Source organism: Cetorhinus maximus, chromosome 6 (genome assembly GCF_964194155.1).
Source record: "Cetorhinus maximus chromosome 6, sCetMax3.hap1.1, whole genome shotgun sequence".
NCBI classification, from domain to species: domain Eukaryota; kingdom Metazoa; phylum Chordata; class Chondrichthyes; order Lamniformes; family Cetorhinidae; genus Cetorhinus; species Cetorhinus maximus.
In genome coordinates, this window is record NC_135884.1 from 63,252,430 (window position 1) to 63,267,680 (window position 15,251).

Consider the following 15,251-nt stretch of genomic DNA (forward strand, 5'->3'; position numbering starts at 1 on the left):
AGGAAGGAACTTTTCCCCTTGGTGGAGGGATCAATAACCAAGGAGCACAGATTTAAGATAAGGGGCAGGAGGTTTAGAGGGGATGTGAGGAAGAATTTTTTCACACAGAGGGTGTTGGGAACTCACTGCCTGAAAGGGTGGTAGAGGCAGAAACCCTCATAACATTTAAGAAATATTTGGATAATTGCAATGCCATGGCATACAAGGTTATGGGCCTAGTGCTGAAAAATGGGATTAGAATAGTTAGGTACTTGTTGACCGGCATAGACTCGACGGGCCGAAGGACTTTCTTCTGTGCTGTAGACCTCTATGACTCTATGAGTGGGACTCAAACTCAGGACTTGCTGACCCAAAGGCAAGAGTGCTGACATCCCAAATTCAGGAAGCTTCTGGTTCCATCTATGGCTAGATATCGATATTTGATTGGCAACATAGCTATTAACCAGGACACCGGGAGAACTCCCCTGCTCTTCTCTAATCATACAATAAAGTACTTGACATCCACCTGAGAGGGCAGGTGGGAGCTCAGTTGAACAGTTCATCCAAAGGCTGCCACTTCCGACAGTGCAGCACTCCCCCAGTACTGCACTGAAATCCTGGAGGAGCTACATGACAACCTCCAAGTGTCACCATGAACTGGGATAGTGCTCACAGTAGAATAGAAAGTCATGGGAGTACTTATCATTTATGCCTCTGACTGATTTACTGGCACATTCTGCCAGATTAGTCAGTTTGCAGTGCGGTGCTGTGTGAGGCAGGTGACAAAATAGCTTGGATGCCAGAGCAGCTCAGTTCATCTCCTGTCAGGTGGCTCATGGCAGTATGCTCCTAGAACCACGTAATAACCTGCTGTGGCCTCCTTTACTCTGCACAACAGGCCTACAGACTGAAATACCAGAATAGGAGGAATCACAGAATCCGCAGAATCATTACGGTGCAGAGGAAGGCCCATCATGTCTGCACCGGCTCTCTGAGTGAGCAACTCACCGAGTGTGGTTCCCCCCGCCCTCTCCCTGTAATCCTGTACACTTTTCCTTTTCAGATAGCTGTCTAATTTCTTTTTGAATGCCTCGATTGAACCTGCCGCCACCAAACTCAGGAAGTGAGAGACAGTAACCACTGAGGCTGAAGATCAGGCATACGAAGAGGATTGCTAGAGCATGAGACTTGACAGCTGATCGGTCGTGTGTGAACCCTACTCTCGACATTGTGCCACGATAATTATCAGAATGACCATTATCAGAAGACAATTACCCTCTCGTGTAACAGCACTCATATTTGTAGGTGTCAACTGAAACAAAACCAGAAAGCCGCATTTGCGGATCTGATGTCATTTTCTTTGGTAATTAAGCAAAACATACAGAACAAGAATATCAAAATTATCTTTAAGTTACTGGAACATCAGGCAGAAACATGAACAAAGAATGGACAGCATTCTGACCACTAGTGATATTTTGTACTCTCTTTTACTTATTCCTGACCACGCTATAATGCTTTTGAGGTCACAGGTCACATTTCCTTTCCTGTTATTTACTTCTGTCATCACAATACTAGGTACTGGAATTTTGTTAAACTTCTAAAACATTCAGAAGGCATACGTGAACACACTGTATCTGTATGGGCTCTCACTTGCCAACTTTCACTGTGTTGATGAGGAGTTGGTGTCCTGTATCTCCAGAGCCTCTCTCTCCAAAAAGATTAGTACCCAGGTGTCTGGTGACTGCTGACCGCCACCTTTGGTTGTTGCTAGTTTAATGGTTTGTAATTGTGTCCAACTCTTTCCTTTTCACTGTTGTCATCATTCAAGTATTGAAAAGGAATAGTGCCAAATTAAGTGGACCTGTGAATTTATTGCTCATTGTAATTCCCCATGGGATAATATTTAAACACTCAAGTGCCTGCTCCTCATCCTGACTTTGACATTCTATGTTACCAGCCAGCCAAAGTGTCCTCAATAGATCACTGAACTTGATTTTTTGTTGTCCATTCTGCTGTATCACTACTTTCCCAATAATTCATACTGCATGGGTTATGAACTTTGACCTGTTTAATGCAGGAAATTAGATGGGATATGCAGGGGAAGGCGGTGGCGTAGTGGTATTGTCACTGGACTAGTGATCCAGACACCCAGGGTAATGTTCTGAGGACCTGGGTTTGAATCCCTGTCACAAGGATGGCAAGGGTGCAGAATGTACTCTGGGTGGGGGGCTTCTATGTCCATCACCAAGAGTGGCTCGGCGCCGTGACTGTCCGAGCTGGCCAATTCCTAAGGACATAGCTGCTAGACTGGGTCTGCGGCAGGTGGCGAGGGAGCCAACAAGAGGTGACAATGCACTTGACCTCATCCTCACAAACCTGCCTGCCACAGATTCATCTGTCCATGACAGTATCAGTAGTAGTGACCACCGCACATTCATTGTGGAGACCAAGTTCCGCCTTCACTTTGAAGATTCCCTCCACCATGTTGTGTGGCGCTACCACCATGCTAAATGGGATAGATTTCGAACATATCTAGCAACTCAAGACTGCACATCCATGAGGCACTGTGGGCATCAACAGCAGCAGAATTGTACTCGAACACAATCTGTAACCTCATGGCCTGGCACATCCCCCACTCTACCATTGCCATCAAGCCAGGGGATCAACCCTGGTTCAATGAAGAGTGCAGGAGGCCAGCCAGGAGCAGCACCAGGCATACCTAAAAATGAGGTGTCAACCTGGTGAAGCTATAACACAGGACTACTTGTGTGCCAAACAGCATAAGCAGCAAGCAATAGACAGAGCTAAACGATCCCACAACCAACAGATCAGATCTATGCTCTGCAATCCTGCCTCATCCAGTTGCGAATGGTGGTGGACAATTAAAAAACTCACTGGAGGAGGAAGCTCCACAAATATCCCCATCCTCAATGATGGAGGAGCCCAGCACAGCAGTGCAAAAGATAAGGCTGAAGCATTTGCAACAATCTTCAGCCAGAAGTGCCGAGTGGATGATCCATCCCGGCCCCCTCTGGAGGTCCCCAGCATCACAGATGCCAGTCTTCAGCCAATTCGATTCACTCCACGTGATATCGAGAAAGGACTGAAGGCAATGGATACTGCAAACACTGTGGGCCCTGACAATATTCCAGCAATAGTACTGAAGACTTGTACTCCAGAACTTGCCACGCCCCTAGCCAAGCTGTTCCAACACAGCTACAACACTGGCATCTACCCGGCTATGTGGAAAATTGCCCAGGTATGTCCTGTACACAAAAAGCAGGACAAATCCAACCCGGCCAATTACCGCTCCATCAGTCTACTCTCAATCATCAGTAAAGTAATGGAAGGGATCATCAACAGCGCCATGAAGCGGCACTTACTTAGCAAAAACCTGCTCACTGATGCCCAGTTTGGGTCCCACCAGGGCCACTCAGCTCCTGACCTCATTGCAGCCTTGGTTCAAACATGGACAAAAGTGCTGAACTCCCAAGGTGAGGTGAGAGTGACTGCCCTTGACATCAAGGCAGCATTTGACCGAGTGTGACATCAAGGAGTCCTAGCAAAGTTAGAGCCAATGGGAATCAGGGGGAAAACTTTCCACTGGTTGCAATCATACCTAGCACAAAGGAAGATGGTTGTGGTTTTTGGAGGTCAGTCATCTCAGCTCCAGGGCATCACTGCAAGAGTTCCTCAGGGTAGTGTCCTAGGCCCAACCATCTTCAGCTGCTTCATCAATGACCTTCCCTCCATCATAAGGTCAGAAGTGGGGATGTTCACTGATGATTGCACAATGTTCAGCACCATTCATGATTCCTCAGATATTGAAGCAGCCCACATCCAAATGCAGCAAGATCTGGACAATATCCAGGCTTGGGCTGACAAGTGGCAAGTAACATTCATGCCTCACAAATATCAGGCAATGACCATCTCCAACAAGAGAAAATTTAACCATCATCCCTTGATGTTCTATGGCATTATCATAACTGAATCCCCGACTATCAACATCCTTGGGGTTACCATTGACCAAAAACTGAACTGGACTAGCCATATAAATACTGTGGCTACAAGAGCAGGTCAGAGGCTAGGAATCGTGTGACGCGTAACTCACCTACTGACTCCCCAAAGCCTGTCCATCATCTACAAGGCACAAGTCAGGAGTGTGATGGAATATTCTCCACTTGCCTGGATGAATGCAGCTCCCACAACACTCAAGAAGCTAGATACCATGCAGGACAAAGCAGTCCACTTGATTGGCACTATATCCACAAACATTCAATCCCTCCACCACTGACGCACAGTAGCAGCAGTGTGCACAAGATGTGCTGCAGGAATTCACCATTAGACAGCACCTTCCAAACCCATGACCACTACCACCTAGAAAGACAAAGGCAGCAGATAGATGGGAACACCACCACCTGGAAGTTCCCCTCCAAGTCACTCACCATCCTGACTTGGAAATATATTGCCGTTCCTTCACTGTTGCTGGGTCAAAATCCTGGAACTCCCTTCCTAACAGCACTGTGGGTGTACCTACACCACATGGGCTGCAGCAGTTCATGAAGCAGCTCACCACCACCTTCTCTAGGGCAATAAATGCTGGCCCAGCTAGCGAAGCCCACATCCTGTGAATGAATTTTTAAAAAGTGTACAGCTTTCACCTAGCCTGTTAGCACTAAGTGTAATGGAAATCAGCTTCTATGTTCTCACTGTTCTCTATAAGCTCTCAAATCCTCAAAGATTTGTGGAAATGTACTGCTGTGAGTTAATACTGGAGGGTTTACCCTCAGACTAATAGTGATCCCTATGAGAAACCCCTCAAAGTGCATTGAAACCTTGGATAAAAACAGAAAATGCTGGATATTCTCTACAGATCAGACAACCACTGTGGCCAGAGAAACAAGGTCAACGTTTCGGGTCGAGGACTTTTCATCAGACTGAAAAATGTTAAGAGGTTTCACACAAATACAGAAGCAGGGAAAGCGGAAAGGAGGGAAAGAACAAAAGGTCTGTAATGGGATGGAAGCAGGAGGGGTTAAATGACAGAAGGATGATGGAGCAAACAAAAAGGGGATGGTAATGGGTAAAGTAAAGAAACAAGAGATGTATTTAAATGAGATATAAATGGCAAAAGAAAAATTATGACCAGCACTTACTGTCCCAAAAAAATTGAAGCTATAGTTTTGATCTCAAATGTTTGGAAGATGATCCCCTCCACTGTGGTTGACAAGGCCCTCCACCACATCTGGCTCATTTCTGACTCCTGCCGCACTTGTTCCCCTCCCTTCCAGGACCACGATATGGTTCCCCTTCACCTTCCACCCCACCAGCCTCCACATTCAAAAAGTTATCGCTCGCCATTTCAACCACCTCCAGTGTGACTACTCCATCCGCAACACTCTTTTGCACTCCTCAATCATCCCCAACATCCCCTCACTTTTCCTCAATGCCTTCCGGTGCAAGCACAGGAGATGCATCACCTGCCCTTTTACCTTCTTCCTTCCCACTATCCAGCATCCCAAACATTCCACCCTTGTACTTTTCTAATTTATTATACTATATTTGCTGCTGATGATGCAGTCTCCTCTATATTCAGAAGAGTAAATGTATATTGGGTGACTGTTTTGCTGAACACCTCCACAAGTATAACCTTGAACTTCCAGTTGCCTGTCTTTTTAATCCTCTGGCCCATTTACACACTGACCTCACTGTCCTCAGTCACTTACACTGTTGCAATGAAGTGTGATAAACTGCATCTCATCTTCCAAGCTTTGCAGCCTTTCGGACTTGACATTAAGTTCAACAATTTCAAATCGTAACCAATGAAACATTAACTCTGTTTCTCTCTCCACCAATGTTGCCTGACCTGCTGAGGATTTTCAGCATTTTCTGTTTTCATTTTAGATTTCTGCCATCTGCAGTATTTTGTTTTCAGATGGAAATCTTGGCACAGGTTCAGCCTACGTACTGACATCTGAACCTTGAAATGATTCACCCTGCACAGCTACATGTAAGGTCTTGGAATGGCGAGACACTCTAAAAGACACAAAGGGACTTAGCTGACTCATGGATGTCTGGGGTGAAAAAAAGGGCTGGAACCGATTCACTAACATGTTCTAAACATAGCTATTACAGGAACCGATTACCGTTGACTTCCAGTCTGGGGAGATTGCTTTACTGTCACAAATTCCAATGGTGGAAATAAGTCAATTTTTCAGAATGCACCCACGATAGCAAGCACTGGAATAAAGAGTGGGAGAGGAAAGTTGCTTGTTGCTTGTGGTATAGGAATGAGGCATTATGCCATTTATAATGGTATAAATCACATGTGATTATCGTCCATATTTCATGGAGTAGAGATTGCATCCCATTCTTAGTACTGGAACATTTCTTCTAAAAATTGATGTTCGTAATATTTAAACATTAAAAACAGTGTAGGGAAAATTGGAAACGTTTATATTCTCAACTGCTTATCACAGAACACATAGCGATGCCGTTAGAAGTGACCAGCAAGAGAATACTATGCGCCATTAAATTAATTTTCAGAATTATTCCTTACAGTTTACTCCTTATGTAGTAATTTCAGACAGCAAAACTTCAGCAATTTTGTAGACTTAATGCACAAAAATATGTCCAAAGGCACTTCAGCCAGATGGCTAGGAAAGAAATGAGGCAGAAAAGATTAGGAGGAAAAAATGTCACGGATGCTGGAAAACTGAAATATAAACAGAAAATGCTAGTAAGTACTCTGCAGGTCAGGCAATATCTGTGGAGCTAGACTGCAACACACTGAAGCATAGCCACAAGCAGATTATTGTAATTTTCCTCTCCTTGAGGGTCCACTCCAGGACTTGAGCACAAAAATCTAGGTTGACACTTGAGTGAGTACTGAGGAGATGCTGCACTGCCTGAGGTGCTGTCTTTCAGATGAGGCATTATACCAAGGCCCAATCTACCCTCTCGGGTGGACGGTAAAGATTCCAGGGCACTATTTCACAGAAAAGCAATGAAGTTCCCCTGGGTCTTCTGGCCAATATTTATTCCTCAATCGACATCACAAAAAAAGATTGCCATTTGTGGGAGCTTGCTGTTTGCAAATTGACTGCCCACATTTCCTACATTACAACAGTGATTACACTTCAAAAAGATGTATTTCATAGGCTGTAAAGTGCTTTGGGATGTCTGGTGATCACAAGAGGTGTGATATAAATGGAAGGTTTTTTGATTCCTGTTATGTTACAATTCCCCATATGTTAGTCACTCTCTGACACTTTGCAAATGAACACTGCATATGTGAACCTTGGCAGTGAGTGTTGGCACTATTTACTGACACACACCACACAACTGAGTCTAATTATCCTCATCCAAAACACACCTTCCAAACCTGCAACCTCTAACAGACCTTTAGAAGGACAAGGGGCAGCAGATGGAGGGGAACACCACCATTGCAAGTTCCCCTCCAATCCGCTCACCACCCTGACTTGGAAATATATGGCCGTTCCTTTACTGTCATTTGGTCAAAATCCTGGAGAACTTCCTTCCTAACAGCACTGTGGGTGTGCCTACACCACATGGATTGCAGCGGTTCAAGAAGGCAGCTCACCACCACCTTCTCATGGCAATTTGGGTGGGCAACCAATGCTGCCCTTGCCAGTGATGCTCACACCCCAAGAGTTAATAAAAAAACACTTTTCCTCAGTACAAGACCAGTTGTGGAGCCCCTGGCACTGATTTTGAGTAGAATAGCAAACTCAGCAGACTAGGAATTGAATTTGGAATTTTCAGAGCCTAGAATGCACATAAATTCAGGGGCCTATCAGTCAACTCAATCTGACATTGTGCCAATTTACACATGATGCTTGCATAGTGAGTCACTAATTTTACTTTGCAGTAAGAAGGGGTGAGTAAAGAGGGAGGGAAGACCAGTAGGTGAATCATGCCAGTCCATATACACGCAAGTTCTATAACAATGAGCCTTCATCCATAGCAAAACCAAAAGGGAACATTCTGTCTATAATGATTCCACCTCCTCGATTATCCATTTATGTAAACTGCAGCAGTTTGCCTCCTTGAAAACTGACTGAGACAGCATGAGAATGAGTCTATCAACACAGGTGAAGATTGCGTAATAGTAAAATGAACAGCTGAACTTGGAATTGCAAGGTTACTGAGAAACAGTATGACCTAAGGACATATAACTTGTAGGTGTGTCACTTTCAGATAATGTGGGGGAATGTTGTTTTATTTCTTTCGCACAGACTAATGGAGCAAGGAGGGGTGGGGTGTCGGGGGTGGGTGCTGTTGCTGGGTAACTACATTCTCACAAATAGAGGACAAATAGAACAAAAGGATCTCATTTATATAGCATCTTTCACACCCACAGGATGCCCCAAAGCGCTTTACAACTTATCAAGTACTGTTGAAGTGTAGTCATTGCTGGAATATAGGAATATTAACCGAATAGTCACCTTCAGGTGTTTTTAGACCATTTTGAGTAGCTGGGTTGCAGAGTTGAGTAGACAGTTATCAGTCCGCCCTCTTACCCAGTTGCAAATGCTGGAGCTTCAAAAATGTTTCTACCAATAAGGTGCATCTGAAATGCAAGACACGGAAACATTTTTATATATTTAACAATTGGCACAAAATATAATAGGATTGCATGTGAAATGAACCCCAGCCAGCAATTTGAAACCTAGAGCTATGACTTCATCCTGTCTACAGTACAGCTTTTGTTTTCTCTGGGTCATCCAAGGCACTGGTGTGGAGAAAAATAAAAGGAGAAAGCTCTCCTTTTATTAGCAATCAATTCGGCCCATTTGTTGGAGAGACAAAGGTGAAAGGGTCGTTCCCTAATAGCGTCCTTTTCAACTCCAGGCTACTCTATTCATTGCAATATTGAGGACATATCGAGGGCGGGTTAGAAGGTGATCATCATTTGACAGAAAAGATACAATTTTTAAGCTCAGTATCAAAGAAGGGACTCAAATCAGAGCACATTAGAGCATGAACTGGAGAAGGATATTATTCCAGGCGGGGATTAGACAGGATTTTACCAGCATGATAGTCCCATTGACCTAATCTATCCTAAGTTCTTTATGACATGTAGTCACATATACAATTATGAAATAGTATAGCAAAGACAAAATATCGGAGTGCCGCTCCTCATTAGAGGAACTGGCCATCATTTTTAACGCATTTTTAACCATTGGTTCATGACTAACCCAAAGTAAATTTAATTTGTTTCCATAATAAGGGGCCATCAAAGGACCCATTGCAAACAAACACTTCTGACATGGATGCAGCAGCAACATGTGAACAATTGGCATCACAACATTCCCGGGCCTGCCCATAAAGATGGTGAAGGCGGAACTCTGCACTTGGCTGTGCAAGAAGCGCGTGGCAGCAACTTAGGGATTGTTGGTTCAGAGTGTATCAGAGAGAGGGAGGGAGCGCAGGCAGGGTACAGCAAACTCAGATCCACCCATTGACAGCACAGCAACTGCCTATTAGAGAGCGCAGTCAGTACACCCACCGAGACGACAACACATAAAAACAGGCAATTTTATTAAGACACATACACACATTACTATGTCCACACATACAAAATACACACTTTACTGTGTCCACACATACACAAATTACTATGCCCACACATACACATATTACTGTATTCACACATACACACATTACTGTGTCCACACATACAAAATACACACATTTATGTATCCACACATACACACATTACTACGTACACACATACAAAATACACATATTACTGTGTCCACATTACTGTGTCCCCACGTACACACGTTACTGTGTCCACATGTACACACATTACTGTGTCCACACGTACACACATTACTGCGTCCACACACTCACACATTACTGCGTCCACACGTACACACATTATTGTGTTCACACATACACACATTACTGCATCCACACGTACATACATTACTGCATCCACAGGTACACACATTACTGTGTCCACACATACAAAATACACACATTACTGTGTCCACACATACACACATTACTACGTACACACATGCACACATTACTATGTCCACACATACAAAGTACACATTACTGTGTCCACACATTCACACATTACTGTGTCCACACGTACACACATTACTGCGTCCACATGTACACACATTACTGCATCCACACGTACACACATTACTGCGTCCACACGTACACACATTACTGCGTCCATGCGTACACACATTATTGTGTCCACACGTACACATATTACTGTGTCCACATATATGCACATTACTAAGTGCACACATATGCACATTACTGCATCTACACATATGCACATTACTGCATCCACACATATGCACATTACTATGTCCACACATATATACATTACTGTGTCCACACATACAGACATTACTGTGTCCACATATATGCACATTACTAAGTGCACACATATGCACATTACTGCATCCACATATATACACATTACTGTGCATATATGTAAACACACACAAACACAGACACACACACGCACACACACACAGACTATCCCATTCACACACAAAGACTATCCTGCTCACATACACACACACACTATCCTCTTCACACATACACAGATTATCCTGTTTATACACACAGACTATACAGTTGACACACACACACATATACGCACAGACTTTATCCTGTTTACACACACAGAGGCTATACTATTCATACACACACAGACTATCCTATTCATACACACAGAGACTATCCAGTTCACACATAGACACTATCCTGTTCACACGTACACAGATTATCATGTTTACACACACAGACTATACAGTACACACACATACACAATATCCTTTTAACACTTACACACTATCCTGTTAACACACACAGACTATCCTGCTCACAGGCACAGACTATCCTGTTTGTACACATGCAGATTATCCTGTTCATGCATACTCAGACTATCCTTTTTATACACACACAGACTATCCTGTTCACACACACAGACTATATTGTTCACACACACAGACTAATATGTTCACACATACACAGACTATCCAGTTCACACACAGACACTATCCTGTTCACACACATGCACACATACTATCCTGTTCACACACACACAGACTATCCTGTTCACACACACACAGACTATCCTGTTCATACACAGACCATCCAGCTCACAGACACACATATATACATGCACACACACACACACACACGCACACATAGAGTCTATCCTGTTCAAACACACAGACTATGCTGTTTACACAGAATTACCTGCTCACAATATGACTATCCTGTTCGCACACACAGACTATCCTGTTCACACACATAGAGACTATTCTGTTCACACACACATGCAATCCTGTTCACACACACATAGACTATTGTCATAAAGCTATTAATGTATATCATATTATTGGAAAATATTTTTCTTTTAAAATAGAGATTTAGTCTGTGGGTGTGTCTTAATTGGATTAAAGCCAGCTAGTCTCGGTGCTTTGATGTGTACTAAGAGGTAGCGTGCATTTGCATTTTTTGAAAAGAGCATTCAAGAAGTGGGGTGAAATCTACCACCTAGCTAGCAGATACCAAGCAATATGTTTATATTATTAATAAAATTGGTACTATGAAAGGGGTTTTATTATAAAAGGTGGAGTTCAAAGAGGCTGGTGATACAATGAGAGTTTACATTCAATGAGTGGTGCTAGGTATAACTTCAGCAGTTCTGTGTGTGCAGGGCAGAGGCAAAGTGAGATCAACAGCAGATGTAAGCCTCCAATTGGCTCCACAGGAACCAAAGTGAAAAGAACCTCATTTTGAATTTGTAAGGTGAAAATGCTTTGCCTGGTGTCGGGTTAAACCTATGGGTTGTTATTGCCTTAATGGAGATTAGTTTAGGAATTTGTTAAAAGTTATGATAGTAGTAATTTGAAACTATGTGAGTATATATTTTAACCTGTGTAAATTAGTAAAATGTTTAATTTAGTTTCATGTAAAACCTTGAGAACTGGTGGTCTGATTCCTGAATTTAGAGTCACATCTCAAACATAACACTTAAAATTATAGGTAATGACAGTTGTTTAAAGTATCCCTCTGGGATTTTTAAATAACTCAACTTTACCAACTGCATAGGTCATAACAATTGGGGGCTCTAGCGGGATAAAAGTATTTCTAATTCCTTGATTGGTTTGGAATTGGTGAATCTTAAAGGTCATGAATATGAGGGGCACTTTGAATTCAGGAGTTTGTGAGGTATTTTAGAAGTGGTGAGACTGCAAGATGGCTTTGGCAATTGCTAAGACTTGTCTGGGAATAGAAGAGATAATTCTGATTGGGTTGGGGAAGATAACCAAAAGTAAGTTCACAGAGTTGGCATATAAGCTAAAATTGGGGTTACCTGTGGGGGCTAGGAAGTCAGATATAGTTAAAGGTATAACACAGAATCTACAGTTGGAAGTGAAACCTGACACTAGTGAGTCACAGCTGGAGGTAGTGAGACTTCAGTTGCAAAAGAAAAAGCTTGAATTAGAAGCAAAGGACAGAGAAATGGCTTTTAAAAGGGAATTAGAAATTGTGAAGATGGAGAAGGAGGAAAGAGAAAGAGAGAAATGGAGAAAATTCCAACCGAAAATGTTGGCAGTTAGAGAAGATGTATCAGTGGGCAAGGAAGGATTTATCTCTAGAGGAGAACCCAGTCAAGGTATGTTTACATTTGTACAAGCTCTCCCAAAATTTGAGGAAAAAGATATTGAAACATTCTTTATTTCATTTGAAAAGCTAGCTAAACAGATGAAATGGCCACAGGAAAACTGGACATTATTATTACAGTCTAAGTGGTTAGGTAGGGCACATGAAGTATATGCTTCACTTTCAGAAGAAATGTCAATGAATTATGATGTGGTGAAAAAAGCTATTTTGAGTGCATATGAGTTGGTTCCTAAAGCCTACAGGCAGAAATTTAGGAATATGAGAAAACAGCCTGGGCAAACTTATATTGAGTTTGAAAGAGTAAAACAAAATAATTTTGACTGGTGGATATGGGTGTTAAAAATAGAGACAACCTATGCAGCTCTTAGGGAAGTAATTTTTTGGAAGAATTGAAAGATTCAATCCCTTCATTAGTGAGAACTCATGTGGAGGAACAGAGGGTTGATTCTGTAAGACAAGCAGCAGAGATAGCCGATGATTATTAGTTAGTTCATAGAGCTAAACCTTTTTTCTGTCACTCTTTCAAATTGGAGAAGGATAAAAAGTGGGATGGTGAAAGGAAGGCAGGTAGTCAGGGAAGAGAAGGAGTAGCTGGAAGTTCCCAGGAAGTTTTTATCTCAGAATAAAAAAGAAGGTGCTGAAGGTAGAAGTGACATTCCATAATTGAAGTGTTTTCATTGAAATAAAGTGGGGCAATGAAGTCAGTGTGTTGGAGATTGCAGGAAAAATCTGTAGGAATTGTAGGGGTACAGAACAGCTCTGGAAGTAAAAGTACTGTGGGTTCTGAGGTTCAAGCACAGGAGAAAACAGTGGATTGTGTACAGGTGAAACAGGGAGAATCGGTGAAAGGTAAAGAAGTGGGAATGCATTCACAGTTTACTCAAGAGAATTCTGGGGAGCAGGTTGCAAAAATGTTTAAAGGCTTTTTATGTGAAGGGAAAGTCTTTCCATGTGTACAGGGTGGAGTAGGAAAAGATGTTAACATTTTAAGAGAACACAGGGACTAGTCAATCCTTGATGTTGTGGGATAGTGATATTTGTTGTTCAAAAGGAGTATTGCAGGAGAAGATAATGATAAGTGAGGTTCATGGAGATGCTAAATCTATTCCGTTGTGGAAGGTAAATTTAAAGAGCAAATGGAAGACAGATGATGTTATAGTTGGAGTGGTGGAAAAATTACCCATTGCAGGGGTTCAGTTTTTTCTGGGTAATGATATAGCTGGATCGCAAATGGTAGTTGAGCAGCCTGTAGAAGTGCTTTCAACAGAGATGTTACAGAAGGAACATCCTGGTTTGTTTATTGATTGTGTTATGATGGGCTCAAAGGTCCATAGGGAAGGATGCAATAAACAAGATAAGCAGGAAGTTCAAACGCAAGAAAAAGGTGTCAAAATCCAATTAGCTGGTACTGTATTTGATAACATTGTTCAGGAGGAAGGAATGCAGTACAGTTAAGTTGAAATGTTTAACTCAAAGAGGTTAGTGGAGTTACAGAAAAATGATTTGCAATTAAAACAGTTATATCAGAAAGCTTATTCAGAAACCGAAGCAAAATGTGTTCCAGTATGTTATTATCTTTGAGGGAATATTTTAATCAGAAAATGTAGGTCAGATTATGTCTCAGGAAATGAAAGCTGGAGGGAGGTACATCAGGTTGTTATCCCATGAGAGTATAGAAATGAGATTCTGAGGATTGCTCATGAAATTCCAATGGGGGATATTTAGGACTTAGGAAAACACAGGAAAAGGTACAGAGGTACTTTTTTTGGCCAGGATTGCATAGGGATGTAGTCAAATTCTGTAGAACCTGTTATACATGTCAAATAACAGGAAAACTACAAGCAGTGATTAAGCAGGCACCTTTAATCCCAATATCAGCATTTGAAGAACCTTTTACCAGGGTCATAATTGATTGTGTAAGACCTCTCCCTAAGACTAAAAGTGGAAATCAGTATTTACTGACAATAATGGATGTGTCTACCAGGTTTCCTGAAGTGATACCTTTAAGAAGTATTGCAACTAAGAAGATTGTGGAGGAGTTGGTTAAGTTTTTTTACAAAATATAGTTTACCTAAGGAAATACAATCAGATCAGGGGTCAAATTTCATGTCACAGCTGTTTAAGGAAGTAATGACCAGATTGGGAATAAAACAGCTTAAGTCAACAGCTTATCATTCAGAGTCACAAGGAGTTTTGGGAAAGGTGGCATCAAACTTTAAAAACTATGATAAGAGCATACTGTCAGAATTATGCACAGGGTTGGGACACAGGAATTCAATTTTTGTTAGTTGCTATTAGAGACATTCCTAATGCATCAACTGATTTTAGCCCTTTTGAACTAGTTTATGGTCATGAGGTAAGGGGACTACTGAAATTGATTCATGAGAAATTGATGGGTTAAAATTCAGAAACTACTCTCCTGGATTATGCATCGAATTTCAGGGAAAGATTGAACAAAGCTTGTGAGCTGGCTAGGGAATATTTGAAGATATCACAGCAAGTGATGAAAGTGAAAGCAGATAAGAAGGTGAAAATTTGCTGTTTTGTTTCTGGAGAGAAAGTATTAGTTTGATACCAGT